The sequence below is a fragment of the Grampus griseus genome (genome assembly GCF_964374135.1).
Source record: "Grampus griseus genome assembly, chromosome: 19".
NCBI classification, from domain to species: Eukaryota; Metazoa; Chordata; class Mammalia; order Artiodactyla; family Delphinidae; genus Grampus; species Grampus griseus.
Genome location: NC_139013.1, coordinates 14,601,636 through 14,618,266, shown reverse-complemented (window position 1 = coordinate 14,618,266; position 16,631 = coordinate 14,601,636).

Here is a 16,631-nt window from a genome sequence, read left to right as displayed (position 1 = left end):
ACCTTGTAAAAGTCTCACATTTTTGAAATTGAGATACTAAAAGGTAACAAGACAGAGAAAGCTCAGACTTTTGGAGATTCCAAAATTGACAGATGACACCAAGGCACAATTTTAAGATGCACTTAGAACCCCAAGAGGACTAACAACAACAAAACTCCTAACTAGGATCGTAAAAAGGAAATTTGCTGAAGGCAAAAAACAAGATCTTAGAAGCTTCCAGAAAAATAAGAATGGCCTTCAAAGGAGCAAACATTGCACCAAATCCATTGCATTGGACTTTTTTCTTTTTGCCTTGCCACGTCTTAGTTCCCCTACCAGGTATTGAACCCAGCAGTGAAAGCACCGAGTCTTAACCACTGGACTGCCAGGGAATTCCCTAGGATGGGCTTAATGAAAAATAGTAGAAGCCATGAGATAAAGTGCTAATAAGCAAAAGCAAAGAGTTAAACACAATTGGATATATCTAAGAATGAAAAATGGTCGTATTGAAAATGAAATCACTGGACAACAGGAATAAAAAGGCCAAGAAGAACCAAGAATTCATGGCTTCATCCCATTGTATTGATATGTGAATCAAGCTGAAATAGGATTTTGCATCGAAACAAAAATTAATTCTGTACAAAGACAGCATGTCAACAGAGACGTATATGACAATAGCATGTCCCAGAAGAAACAAATATATGTTGGTGACAAAAAATGATTTAAATGACAATAAAGAATTCTATTATAATTTCATTTTATTTTTTCTACAACTTACACAAAATAAACATGCATAAAGGTCATGAAAGATAAGGAGAGATTGAGGAAATGTGGAAGATGGCAAAAGGCTAAGGAGAAATAACAGCTGAATGCAAAGTGGATCCTGGATCAGAAATTAAAAAAGACATTAGTGCAAAAGTGATGGTCTTGTAAGGCGAAAATCCATCGACCTCAAAGGCAGCACATCCCCATGGGCAGAGGGAGCCCATGTCCTGCCTTTCGCAGTGCCTTCTAGGAATCTGTTAAAAGCCCCTTCTCCCCGCCATTCTTCCTCCCCAGCCCCTCCCCCAACCTCTCTCTCCCACCCCCTTTAATCCTGCTTGGTAAGCCTAGCCTGGCCGGGCTTTCCTCCGCTCTCCGGGGTCCCAACAATCCATAAAATCTATTCATCCATCCAACTTTCCATTTATCCATCCATTTTTCTATCCATCCATATCCTTCCATCTATCCGCTGGACCACTAGAAGACACAGGCCACAGGCCCTTGAGAAAGCACAGGCCACAGCCTTCACCTGGCCCTGTCAACAGCCTAACGGCGCGCCGGCTTCCCGACAGCCTAGCTTACCCTTCCAATGACAACTGTGCCTGTCCTTCCGAAGCTAGCTGTCATCGTGTCCCGCGCATGCGCAGTGGGAGGGCGGGCTTCAACCCTGGCAAGCCGGGTTGTCAGAGAGTAAGAGGGAGAGGACATAAGGGAGAGGATAGGAGGTAGGGAGGGTGTGCCAGCCTTTCTCTCCTTGGGTTACCAATATCCCGGATCTCTGAGTATGTGCTGCCATCTTTGACGCCGCCGCCACCGCGGTAGCTGCTGGACCTGGTGGCGAGACGCAAAGTCTACCTAATTCCGGATCTAGATGAATGATAATGAAGTCAGTTGGGGTTGGAGAGAGGGAGGATGAAATCTGGTGTGGCGGGCGGCGATAAAGATCCCCAAGTCCCTGCTCAAAATTATGGTCGTGTCGCCTGAAAATCCGTTGACCTCGAGAGTGGTTCCCTCCACTAGACGTGGGCAGAGGATGCCCATGCCCTAGCACCAACTGGGGCGCGGGACTCTGCCTCTCCCAGTGCCCTCTAGGAATCTGTTGAAAGCCCCTTCTCCCCGCCATTCTTCCTCCCCAGCCCCCCAACTTCAGTCCCCCACTCTTTTAATCCTGCTTGATAAGCCTGACCTGGCTTTCCTCCACTCTCAGGAGGCCCAACAATCCATCCATCTATTCATCCATCCGTCGATCCATCCACCTTTCCATTTATCCATCCATCCGTGCCCTGGACCACTGGAAGACATAGGCCACAGGCCCTTCATAGAGCACCAGACACAGCCTTCGCCTAGGCCTGCCAATTGCCGAGATCTCTGAGTCTGTTCCACGAAGCCACGGTGGCGCTCTCCCAGAGCCTAGCCAACCTGTTGCATAGCAACCGGTCTTGTTGTGTTTCTGTCCCCGGCACCAGCGGTTGGAAGGCGGTCTTCAACTCTAGCAATCTGGGTAGTCTGAGGCGAGAGGAGACAGGAGAAATTAGGGGAGTTGGTGGGAGGTAGGGAATGTATGCCAGCCTTCCTCTTCCCACGTTACCGACATCCCAGATCTCTGTATCTATGTCGCCATCTCTGACGCTGCCTGCGCTGGCATTGCCACCGCCACAATGGCAGCAGCACCTGGTGGCGAGATGCTGTGTAGACCCAAATCCAGATCCAGGTTGGTGGGAATGCTGTCAGATGGGCGGAAGTGTGTGTGTGTGGGGAGTTGTCATGAAATCTAGTACTGAGGACGGCAAAAAAAGATCCCCATGTCCCCGCTCGAAGTGATGGCCCCTGTCGCCCAAAACTCTATTGACCCTGAGAGCGGTACCTCCCCTAGACATATGCAGAGGAGGCCTATGCCTTTGTGCCACACGGGGCAGGAGTCCCTGCCTTTCCTAGTACCTTCCAGGAATCTGTTGAAAGCCCCTCCTCCCAGCCGTTCTTCCTCCCCCACCCCTCAACATCTCTCCCCCACCCCCTTTCATCCTGCTTGGTAAGCCTGGCCTGGGCGGGAGCCTCAACAATCTATCCATCTATTCATCCATCCATCTTTCCATTTATCCATCCATCCATTTATCCTTCCATCTATCTGCTGGACCACTAGAAGACATAGGCCACAGGCTCTTAACAGAGCACGGACACAACCTTCCCCTGCACCTGCCAACAGCCAAAAGGCGCTCACGCTCCCCCAGAGCCTAGTGGACCAGTTCAATAGCAACTGCTTGTCATTGTGAGGCCAGCCACGTTCATGTCCCGCGCATGCGCAGTGGGAGAACGGGCTTCAACACTTGCAAGCTGGTTTGTCAGAGGGTAAGGGTGAGAGGACAGAGGGGACGTGGTGGGAAGTAGGGAGGGTGTGCCAGCCTTCCTCTCCTTAGGTTACCGACATCTCAGATCTCTGAGTCTGTGCCGTCATCTTCCACGAAGCCGATGCCACGGTGACGGCTGGACCTTGTGAGGAGAGGCTCTGTGGACCCAAATCTGAATCTAAGTGGGTGGTAATGGAGTCAAATGAAAAAAGAAGGGGAGATGCAATCTCATCGGCAGACAGAGATGAAGACCCTTGAGTTTCAACAACTCATTTGCAGAGGGTAGCAGGGAGAGGACAGAGGGGAGGTGGTGGGAGGTAGGGTGGTGGCTGGACTTGGGGGTGAGACGCTCTGTGGACCCAGATCCGGACTGGAGTGGGCGGTTACGGTGTCAAATGGAAGGAACGGGGCGGGGGGGGGGGGCGAATGAAATCTGTTGCGGCAGAAAGCGATGAGGATCCCTAGTCCCCGCTTGAAGTGTTGGTCCTTGTCGCCCGAAAATTCATTGACCCTCAAGAGCTGCATCTCTCCTAGACATGGACAGAAAAGGCCCACGTCTTGGCGCCACACGGGGCAAGGGTCCCTGCCTCTCGCAGTGCCATTCTTCCTCTCCAGCCCCAACCTCTTCCACCCCCTTTAATCCTACTTGGTAAGCCTGGAAAGCCTTGGAAAGCAGGGCTTTCCTCCACTCTGGGGAGCCCAACGATCCATCTTTGTATTCATCGATCCATCCATTTATCCCTCCATCTATGCACTGGACAACTGGCAGACGCAGGCCACGGGCCCTTTAAAAGAGCACGGAAAAAAAAAAAAAAAAGAGCACGGAACACTAACCCTGCCAACCGTCAAACGGCGCTCTCGCTCCATCGGAGCTTATCGGAGCTTCGCATTGCAGTGGCGATTGTCATTGTGAAGCCAGCGGCGCTTGGTCCCTTTTGCGCAGTTGGAGGGCGGGTTCAACTGTGGCAAGGTGGGTTGTCAGTAGGGAGGAGAGAGAGGACAGAAGGAAGATATGGTGGGAAGTAGGGAAGGTGTGCTGGCCTTCTCCTCAGGTTACTGACATCCCAGGACATCCATCGATTCATCTATCTTTCCATTTATCCATCATTTATCCTTCCATCTATCCGCTGGACCATTGGAAGACACAGGTCACAGGCCCTTAATAGAGCACAGGACACAGCCTTTGTCTGCACCTAGCACACGCCCAGAGCACAGGGGACTGGGTGCATAGCAACAATAGTGCTTATCATTGTGAAGCCAGCTGCAATCTGGCTTACATCCCACATATGGGAGGGTGGGCTTCAATTCTGACAAGCTGGGTTGTCGGAGGAGAGGAGAGAGAGGACTTAAGGGAGATGGTGGGAGGTAGAGAGGGTGCGCCAGTCTTCCTCTCCTCAGGTTACCCAGATCTCTACCGCATCAGTGACTAGACATGGTGGCCAGACGCAGTCACGCCAGGTACCTCTGTGGACCTAAATCTGGATCATGGTGAATGGGAATAGTGTCAAATGGGAGGAAAGGAAGGGATTATACAACATTTAAAAAGTCATTTTATTAGGTGTATTAAGGTTTCTTAGTTACGTATTTTTAAGTTTTTACATATTAGATAGATACATGGAAGAATTTATCTTAAAAATGTTATCTGGGATTTGCTTTAAACTATTCCAGGAAAAATGTCGGTGGGGGAATAGACGAAACAAGATTGATAATTGCTAAAGCTGAGAAATAGGTACATGGGCAGGCTTATTATACTATTCTCAATTTTTTTTGTTTGTTTGTTTTATGTCTGTTCCCTGCGGCATGCGGGATCTTAGTTCCCTGACTGGGGATTGAACCCGTGCCCCCTGAATTGGGAGCCCAGACTCTTAACCACTGGACCACCAGAGAAGTCCCTGGGCAAGCCTTTCTTGGCCTTCTGTCCTGGCAAGGATATTCCTCCTCCTGGAGGGAAAACTCCAAGCTGTGATGTGAGGCTGTGTTTTGCCGAGGAAGAAGGGTGGCCTGGCCTGAACCAGCCAGCAGAGAGATACCCTTGGTCCTCCTCCCCAGACCAGAGTTGGCAAACAGGGCCTTGTTGCAGCCACTTATTTCTGTCAGGAAGTGACCTGGACATCATTTGGAGAGGTGGGCACACATGGTAACTGGCTGTGTCTGGGGGCCCAGTGTTAAGGGAGACGGGCAGGGGTATCTGGAGGCAAGATATGAGTCCAACACTGTAGTAAGAACTAAGTGTGTTTGGAGGTTGACCTGCTGTGTTTATTTCAGGGCAAGGCATCTTAGTCTTAGGTGTGTCTTAAGATGGACAGAAGAGCTTGGTGGTGATGTGCCAGGACTCCAGACTTTGAAGACAGCTGTTTCTGAATCCTGGCTCAGACATGTACACTGGTGGGTACTTGGGTCACTGACTGAAATTCTGTGTCAGGCCATCGTCACCTCCACAATGGTGATCATAAGAAAAGGTCGCTAATGGTTCCTGAAGGAACCACAGTGAGGAATAAGCAGTTTCTTCCAGGCCCCAGTGATTTTCACCATCAGCTCTTTCAAAGGCTTTCTGGGCTCTATCCCCTCCCATGTTCAAAGTTCTGGTGGTGGCAGTACACCCCCCGCCGGTACATCTGCTAAAATTCATCACACACCAAAGGGAAAAGCAGTGCCTTTCATTTGATGTGGATCATGATGAAAGACAGTTCATTGATAGGTGCAGGGAGGTAAGAACATACATTCATCATAGGTAAGACACAGAAGGGAAATGCTCAGTCTGGACAGGGAGTGGAGTCTCTTTGATGAGGTTAAAGACAAAATGGAGCAAACCAAAGAAATGGAAATAGGGTATGGCCAAATCCAGATTGGGGTGGGTGGGAATGGAGTCTAATGGGGGAGGGGGTGATGAAATCTGGTGAGATGGGGAAAACGAAGATCCCTGATTCCCCACTAATGTGATGGTAGTGTCAACCCCAAATCCATTGACTGTGAGAGCGGTACCTCTCTAAGACAGTCCCAGGTATACCCTCAACACCATCATGAGGAAACGCTACCATTGCTAGGCCTCTGATCCCCTTGGTCAACCTGGCCTTGCCTTCCTCCACTCTCAAGAGTCCTAAATATCCATCCATCCTTCTATACCTCCATCCATATATCTGTCCTTCCCTCCATTCATTCGCTGGACCCACTGGAGGACATAGGCCACTGGCACCCACTGGAGAAACTTTCACAGCCTGCGCCTGCACCTGGCCTCTGCCAGAGGGCAATCCTGCTCCCACACAGCCTGGAGAACTCTAGCTTAGTAACCTTGGTGGTCATTGCGATGCTCACAGCACTCCTTGCTCGCACATGCGCAGTTCAAGGGTCGGTGCAACTCTGGGAGGCTGGGTGGAGTAGTGCGGGGGAGGGGCGGCGGATGGCGAGTAGATAGGGAGGGTGTGCTCACCTTCCTCTACTCAGGTTACCGAGATCTCACATATCTGAATCGCTGCTGCCACCACCACCAGCACCACAGCCACCGTGGTGGCGGCTGGCCTCAGTGGCTAGACAAGGACACACCAGGCACCTCTGTGGATGCACTTTCGGGTCGGGGTGGGTGGGAATGCTGTCAGATAGTGGAATGGGGAGGGCTGGAATATGGTGAGATGGGGGCAATTAAGTTCCCTGAGTCTCCAGTGAAAGTGATGGTATCCACCGAAAATCCGTTTTCCCTGTTACCAGTACCTCCCCTAGTTGTGGGCCGAGGAGGCCCCTGACTTAGCGCCATACCCCAGGGGACGGTTCCCTGCCTCTTTCAATGCCTTCCAAGAGAATGTTCAAAGTTCTCCCTCCTCGCCTGTCCCCAACACACCCCACCCCCCACCACTACCACCACCTGGGCATGATTGTGGGGGATCTGGCCATGGAGGGCATTACTTCCTGCCGGTCAGGCACACCAGTTTTCTAGCACCTTCCTCCTTGGACCGGGGCAATGGGAACACAGTGAAGAGGAATACATGCAAGAGGTACAGAAATGTAAGCCTTACATGCCCAACTGGGATCCTAGAAGGAATAGACAATGGAGAGGAACAAGTGTGCTTCAGACACAGCTTTGAGGATCCTTGGACCAACCATGACCCCAAGCCATGCTTTGAATCCCCCTAAGACCCCAACAATTGTCATGAATGAAAACCATAACCAGGACCACAGAGGAAATGCTCTGAAGGCCAACCCAATATGTGAGCGGCTTGGGGAGGGGATGTGTGTGAGGAGAAAAAGCAATAAGAGTGATTTCAAAGGAGCAAACCTCATCTCAAGGATCTCTGAATTTTAACTTCTCAGTGAGATCAGCTGAAGCCAAAAGATTAAGTGTTCATGAACAAGAACACACAGGTAAAGTGGAATTGTAACTCTACCACTGAGGAATGGAAAGGAAATTGCAAATGAAATACTCAGGGGACTTCCCTGGTGGTCCAGTGGTAAAGAATCCACCTTACAATGCAGGGGACACGGGTTCGATCCCTAGTCAAGGAACTAAGATCCCACATGCTGCGGGGCAACTAAGCCCACGTGCCACAACTACAGAGCCCATGCACCCTGGAGCCTGTGCGCCACAACTAGAGAGAGAAAACCCGCACACTACAACTAGAGAGAAGCCTGTGCGCTTCAATGAAAGATCCCGCATGCCTCAATGAAGATCCCGTGTGCCGCAACTAAGACCTGATGCAGCCAAAAAAAAAAAAAAGAAATAATGATGAAGTAGAAGGTGAAGGACAGTCTAGGTGTAGCATATACATCTCATGATTTATATATAGACCTTTGATTTGGTATGGAAGCCGAGTTCCTTTATATGAGGTAAGAATATCAACTGGGACACCTGGCTAGTCATTCAGAAATACATGCTGATAAGGAAAACTGATGTAACGGACACCATAGAATTTTGGCATTCTTTCATTAGGAAGCCTTTCTTCTTAACACCAAATCAACACAATTTGAGGTCATGAAGGACAAGGAAATACTGAGGAAATTTTAGAGGCTGGAGGCAGCTGAGGAGATATTACTTCCTACTTGTATGCCAATCCAGGAACAGAGAACAGGACATTAGTGAAAAAATGGTGAATTTGCCATAAGGTCTGCAGTTTAGTTAAGAAGGTTGTCTCAGTTACTTTCCTGTACATGATGTTTGCACTATGGTTTGGTAAGTTTTTTCTTTCTGACAATAGATTAAAAGAAATCAATAACAGAAGGAAAATGGAAAATTCACTATGTAGAAATTTTAAAACACACTTTTGAAAAACCAGAGATTCAAAGAAGAAATCAAAATGGAAATTAGAAGCGATCTCAAGACAAACACAAAACAAAAATACCAAATACCGAAAGCAGTACTGAGAGGGAGGTTTATAGCAATAAATGCCTAAAAAAGAGGAACTATCTCAAAAAAACCCCCACAAAACCCAAACTAGATTTACACTTCAAGGAACGAGACAATGAAGAACAAAACCCAAAGCTAGAAGAAGGATGGATATAGTAAAGATTAGAGCAGAGATATTTTTTACTAGAAATAGAAATAGAAAAATCAAAGAAATTAAAAGTTGGCTTTTTCAAAAGATAAAGTTGACAAAACTTTTGACAGATTAATAATGAAACTAAATAAAATTACAAAGGAAAGAGGAGACATAACTGATGCCATAGAAATAAAAGGGATCATAAGAGATTACTATAAAAAATTACATACCAACAAACTGGTTAAACTACAAGAAATGAATGAATTCCTAAAAATATACAACCTACCAAGACAGAATCAAGAAATAGAAAGTTTGAATGGAGTTATAAGTACTAAGGAGTTTGAATTAATAATCCGAATCCTCCCAAGAAGGAAAATGCCAAGTAACAGATGGCTCCACTGGTGAATTCTATCAAACATTTACAGAAGAATTAATGCCAATAATTCTCAAATTATTCCAAAATTTGAAGAGGAGGGTAAACTTCTAAACTCATTTTATGTGGCCAGCATTACCCTGATACCAAAGTCAGACAAAGACATCACAGGAAAAGATAACTAGAGTAGTAGGGTTCAAGATGGCCACTTAGGAGGATCATGAACCCACCTCCTCCCATGGACACATCAAACCTACAGCTACATACAGAACAATTTCCAATGAAAGAACCCCCATAACTAGCTGAGTGGCTCCTACACATTGGGTGAATGAGTAAAAACCCACGTTGAAACAGGTAGGAGAGGCTGAGACACAGTCTTGCCATAAAGACCACCTCTGCCACAGTGACCCACAATGAGGAGGGAACTCACAAACCTGAGCTTCTCCCTGAGGTGCAAAGGGTTTGAACCCCACATCTAGCACCAACTTTTAAGACCTGTACATGAAAGATGAGGTTCCAAAACCTCTAGCTCTGAAAGCCAGTGGAGCTTGCACCCATGAGAACCATGGGGCTCTCTGAACCAAGGAAAACTCCAAACTCTCTGATGCTGAAGCTGTACAGTCAGAGACACTGCCTATCCCTTGATGACTGTAGTTAACACCACAGATTTCAAAGAATAATGTCCTTTGGAGGGTGCTATGGACTGAACTGTGTCATCCCAAAATTCACAAGTTGAAGCCCTGATGCTTCAATGTGACTATATTTGGACATAAGGATTTTTTAGGAAGTAATTATGGTTAAATGAGGTCATAAGGGTGGGGTCCTAATCCAATAGGATTGGTAGCCTTATAAGAAGAGAATAGAGGAAGATCGCGCTCTCTCCAGGCATGTACACCTAGGAAAGGCCATGTGAAAACACAGTAAGAAGTGGCCAGGTAGGAAGCAAGTCCTCGTCAGAACCCACCCAGGCTGGCACCTTGATCTTGAACTTGCCAGGCCCCAGACTGTAAGAAAATTAATTTCTGTTGTGTAAGCCACCCAGTCTATGGTATTCATCTAGGCAGCCCAAGCTAAGACAGGTGGGACTTGGATTAGATAGGACTCCATGGAGCTACTCTTTATTGGCTTCATGCACCACTAAATGCTGATATAAAGCTCAGGTAGGAAAAGACTCCCAGGTAAAAATAAATTTTAAAATGAAGCCAAATCATACAAAGATTGAAATGTTAATCATTCTTATAATAGGCATAGTTATAATAATGATGTTAGTAATTTACTGTTTCTATAGGGTGAGTGAGGGACAGGGGTAGAGGAATAACCAGCCTTTTCAGATAGAAGTATTACAACCACACTATAACTACTCCATTATAACTAGAGTATAATTGTATACAACACTATGAGTGACCATACTAACAATGACAGAGTCACATTGCATGGGGGTTAATACAATGGACCTTGTAGCCAGCTGGCCTGGGTTTGAATTCCCCCTGTGCTATTTACTAGCTTTGTGACCTTGAGCAAGCTCCTCAACTCTTAAGGAGTCGGATACCTCATCTGTGAAATAGGAATAATAATTGAGCCTATCTTAAGCACTGTTGTGTGGACTGGATTGAGCTTATAGATCTAAATTGCCTGGAGCAGGGACAAGTGCACTCAAATAGTAAAATTTGCTGCCATCATCATCATCATCATCATCATTAGCACTGTGTACTGAGTTCCATGTCATTTAAACCTCACAGAGACCTTGTAGTGTGGACCATCTCCCTTTGGTTTACAAGATTGTCATCATTCTTAATAGTGGTATCAATTATTATGATAATATTAACATAAATGCAAATAATCACACTGCCAGCATGGTAGCCAGCCTGCAAGATTTCCCTTAATGAATCTTGCCTCCTGGTATTCAAACTTCTGTGTAGTCCTCTTCTACAATGAATAAGGTTGACCAATGTAACCAATCCAACCACCATATTGTGAATACATTCAAGAAGACGTGGGATCCATGTGGTGAGGTATTAAAGCCTTCTGCCAATAGTCATGTAAGCTAGCTTGGAATCAGAGCCCACAAACCCCAGTAAGCCTTCAGATTACTGCAACATCTGGCCAACATCTTGACTACAACCTCAGGACAGTTCCTGAGCCAGAACCACCAAAAGCTAAGCTGTTCCCAGATTCCTGGCTCTCAGAAACTGTAAGCGAATAAATGTTTACTGTTGTTTTAAGCCATTAAGTTTTGGGTACTTTGTTACATAGCAATAAATAGTTAGCTAACCTACTCAGCAATGCATTATAAATGTGCCACTTTCCAGAGTGCAATGGAACCCACCATGGGTTCTCAGAATTGGCATTAATAATAATCATAACCTTAATATAATTCAAATGATTGTATTAATGTTGTGCTTACATTGTCCTCTTTCTTAGATGGGAACAGAGAACACCAGTTTTTGTTTTAGTAGCAATGTCCAATATTATAATATTAAAATAGCACAATAATATCAATAAAGGAGTAAATTAATTGTGCCTATTTCACAAAGGAGAAAAAACATTGCCCCTAGGGGTGGGGCTATTGTTGTGTTAATATAATGCAAACAACAACCAGAAGGTAGCAGAAAGCAGAAGGGACATGGGATTTCTTAGTATCTGAGTTGATGTTATTCATGGTATCTTAATAATTAGAGGCATACAATAATGACAAGGATTCTGATATTAGTTATAAATTATAACTATTAATTATACTTCAATAAGATATAATTGTAGAATTAAGTAAAATAGTTAATAAGTGGTATGGTATGGTGTATGGTATGGTACGGCATATGGTATGGAAAGTGGGGTGAGCTCAGGTGGGGTAGGATATAATATAGATAACAGTCACTCCAGCACAAGTAGCCCTATTGAATGCTGAGGATGCAGGTCTCAGCTCACCCTGACATTAGGGCAAGTGCCCATGACAACATTGGCTTTAACCAGACCTTAGCCACAGGGTCCACACCTGTCACACTAGGCCTGGAATCCTCCGCCCTGCCACCTTCTCCTTGTCCCCTGGGTTTCATATCCACTGGTGGCTCCTCTGACAGAGCAGGCAGGACAGACTGGACTGAATGATGGGTTACGAGATTGAAAGTGCTGGGGTGGATGCTACCAGGATGGCCCCCTGCCTGTGTGTCCCCCACTATTGTCCTCCCTGCTCTACATAGCCTACCCACCACAACCTGGAGGAGGCTTAGTAAGGAGACACAGCGCTAACTTGTGGATGCTGGGGGAGGATGCAGGTCAGATACGCTGGGGAGGGGAAGGATGGGATGGCCAGGGGAGAAAGGGCGTGGTTGTGCCGGGGCATAAGGAGGGGAATTAAATCTCAAATTAGAGGACCTATAACCAACCCACCCTCCTACCCCCTCCATCCTCCCCACAAATTTAGCTCACTGTGTGGAGCACTTGGTCAACCTCACTGCTATTGTTATCATTCATTCATCCATTTAACAAATTTGTACTGAGTTTCTACTTTGTGCTAGAACCATGCTGGCTGCCTTGGACACAGCAGGAGAAAGACAAAGTCCTGACATAATGAGGGTGATGGTCCAGTGGGGAGGGAGGAATGATAAATCAAAAAAAAGAAACATTTAATATTAGGTCAGACGGTGGTACTTGCAGCACAAAGATGGTACAAAATAGGAAGTGACCCCAAGAAGTGTGTTACTTCATATACAATGGTGTGTGTATGTGTGAACTCTCCAAACAGGAGAGGACAGCAAACTGTATGAACACTGGGGAAGCAGAGTACTCTCAGAGAACACAGCCAGGCAAAGGCCCAAAGATAAACAAGGCTTCAGCCATGTTAAGAACAGCCAGAATGGGCGTGTTGACAGATAGTAAAAACGTTGACCAGCTACAACTGCAGGTTCTTCAGACCCTATGGCCTCTTTTATTATAGTTATAACTTTACATTAAATGTAAACATGTAAAAATACAAATAACTGAAACTTTATGTGAAAGATTGATATACAAAATAGAAAAAAATTACATACTCCAATATATAATCATACAGTACATATTACATTCATATAAAATAAACATTTTTATTGTAATAAGGAATATACAATAATAAATGGTATTACAGTGCACTATATTACAAATATACATTATTATAGTATATAATGATATGCAGTATAAAATTATAACTAATATACAAATCTAATTATGTATAGATATTTATAATCTAATTTCTAATAAGTCTTTTATCAAACATAATTTAAATTATCACACGGTAAAACATAATACTTTTGAGATTCATCCACGTTGTAACTTGTGTCAATGAATCATTCCTTTCTCTGGTGTCATAAATCACCCTTTTTATGGCTGAGTAGTATTCCATTGTACAGATATACTACATTGTGTTTATTCACCCACTGATGGACATTTGGGTTGTTTCTAATTTTTTGGTGATTATGAATGCAGTTTCTGTGAACATTCGAGTACATAATTTCTCATTTCTCTAGGATAAATACCTAGGAGTGGGATTGCTGGGTCATAGGATAAGTATATCGTTAACTTTATAAGAACTTGTGAAACTTTTGTCCAGAGTGGAGATACCATTGTATATCATTCCCATCAGCAATGCATGCAAGTGTCTATTGCTTTACATCCTTGCCAACTTTTGTACTGTTATTTATTGCCATTCTGATAAGTGTGTAGTAGTATGTCATTATGGTTTTAATTTGCATTTTCCTGATGACTAATGATGTTGAATGTCTTTTCATCAGCATACTTCCATTTGTATCTCATACAACCATATGGATGAATCTCAAATACACTAAATGAAAGATGTCAGACTCCAAAGGAGACACATTTTTACATATATATGTATACACACACATTTATATGACATGTAAAAAAGGCAAAACTATAGAAACAGGAAACGGATCAGTGATTTCGAGGGGATGGGAATGGATAGAGAGATTGATTAAAAAGGGATAGGAGGGAATTTAGGGGAGTGAAGGAACAGTTCTCTTGGTTGTGATGTTGATTACATTTGTACACATTTGTCAGAACTGTACACTTTTAAGGGTGACTATTACTGTGTGTAAATTATACCCCAATAAAGCTGAATTTAAAAATATCTCAGTACTATAATATTATGTTACAGTAAATAGAGAAATAATTGAAAGTAATTTACAATAAAATAACATACATTTCCCTCTGTGAGGTTTTGGTACAGCCACACAGAGGTTGATCTTGTGTCAACTTATAACTAGTAATATCATTAACAACAGGGACCCTCTCATTTGTCTCCACTAGCCCTACTCCCCTCAAGTGACCCATATTAAGTCAATTCATCCTCCATAACTCTATTTTACAGGTGAGGCAACTGAGGCTCAGGGGAGGTTACTGGGCATCAGGGTTGGCACCTGGATATTAATCCACATCGACAGCTTTCACTATTCTGCTTGTTTCATTCCTCTTGTAGTAAATGGGAAGCTGTTTGTGATCTCCTGGGTCTCCCAGAGCCTCCCCAGCCTACTCCAGACCAACAATTCCCTGGAGGGCGTCTATGAGGCTAGGACCTGATCCTCATCCCTTCTCCATCCCCCAGGGTTCCTGTCCAGGCAAACAGTGGGGACTTGGAGAAGCAATACTGGGGGACTTGCAGTAGCCACACTAAGTGGCTTCATGAAGCAATGTGGGCAATGGGGAATCAGTAGACACTGTGTTACTGAGGGCCAATAGGGAAAGAGCAGATATTACCAGGATTTAATGGAAGAGTCACAGATACTGTATTAGTGGGTAATGGGCACCAACAGACTTTGTGCCAGTTGTTAATGGGGGTCCTACAGAGATGGCTAATGTGAAGTTTATGGTGCCTTATCAGTCATTGCCCTTATCTGGGGAGAGGGAAGCAGGTTAATGGCACACACCAGTGTTCAGAGTATAGGGGGCATCACCACATACTGTGTTGGGGATGGTTACAAACACTGTTAGGTGGAGTAATGGAAGATAACTGGTCACCATCATTGTGATGGACAACAAATGGAGGGAAACACAAGCCATCCTGATAGAGGTGTAATGAAAGAATCAGGAGATAATGTTAAAAGTTGGATTAGGTGGGGTATATCATGGTTTCCTACTCTGAGGATTGTAATAAGCGGTCATCAGTTACTATTTGGTGAAAGTGGGGATAAATAGGGAGTATGGAGGTTACCAGACTGTTTCACAAATGTGGTGAAGTAATACACATTATGCTGGAGGTAACTGGAAGAGGTAATGAGAAGATCTCCAGACACTATTTCCTGTAATAAGAGGTGACAAACACAGTGATGGAGTAAAGTCAAAGGGGGATAATGGAGGGTGTCCAGACATTGTGCTGGGGTAGGTTAAGAAGGGGGCAATGGAGAGATCTCCAGACACTCTCCTGCGGGATCAGCAAACACTGTCCTAAGTTGGGGGAAAATGGTGGGTCGTAAAACACTGAGTGAAGCCCCAGAAGTAGTGCTGAATGAGGTAAAAGGGGGTAGTGGGTCACCAGATACTGTTCTAACATAGAGAAGGGTGTACAGTGGCTCATCAGATACTGTGAAGGGGTGAGATAAAGGGGAGCTAATGATGGATTAGACATGGATCTAAGGTGTGGTAATGGGATATGTCACTAATCACTGCCCAATTTGGGTGAGGGGATTACAGGAAAATCCTTAGACCTGTCCCCTTAACCAGGTTCTGTCCCCATTCTCAACCCTCATGCTGCTATTCACAAAGGTGAGAACATTTCTGTACAACCCAACTGTTTCCCACTCTCAGCGTTGCCAATGGACTGACTTGAAGGAAACATTTTGCTGGTTCATTTGGCCACCCAGCAGCTGAGCTTTCAATCAGACCCTCTGCATGCACCACTGCTGCCCCAGTCTTAGGTTGCACACCTAACTTCTAAGGAAGGTCAACCCTTCTCTGCTCTTGGCCTCTCCATATTATTAGCTTTGGGCATACCTGTCAGGGCATGATAAGCAGGTCTGTAGGTCAGGTTACGGGGTAGACAAGGCCCCATCAAGGTGCAATTGGGGTAAGGCAGGACTGTGCATGCTCGGGCAGAGTGAGTGGGCTCTTTTGTGATCACTTTGGAGCTGACTGTGGTATTTCAGAATCATTGAAGGGAATCCTGAAACATCAAGCATCAAGTCCCATCTATGTGGGACTGAGTTCCTGTGCCTCAGTCCCTTCTTTAAATGGGCTGGCATCAGAGCAAAAGGTTTCCAATGATGTTACAACTTTTAGAACAGGAAGGAGGCACAGCCCAGGTAAAGACTGGGGGTGAAAAAGCCTTGTGTGTTTTAGACAAGTTGGTTCTCCCCATCGGAGCATCTTATGCTGCAATACAGAAAGGATCAAAGGGAAGTCATGGGATGAGCATGGTCAACACTCCACAACGTGCACTCATAGAAGGACTGTTGTATGTCAGGCATGGGTCTAGGCTCACAACGATGAACAAAATGGGGAAAAACATTCTAGAGTGGGAACCATAGACAAATAAGTGAAATATACAGGGCATCATGGTAATAAGTGCTATGGAGAGGATAAAGGAGGAAGGGGAGGATGATGGAATTTTAAGCCAGACAGGCAGGGGAGGGCAGGGCAGGCCTCTGTGAAGATATGCCATTGGAAGAAAGACACAATGGAGTAAACCACAGAGATATAATGAGGAACTGTTCTCTTGGAAGAGGG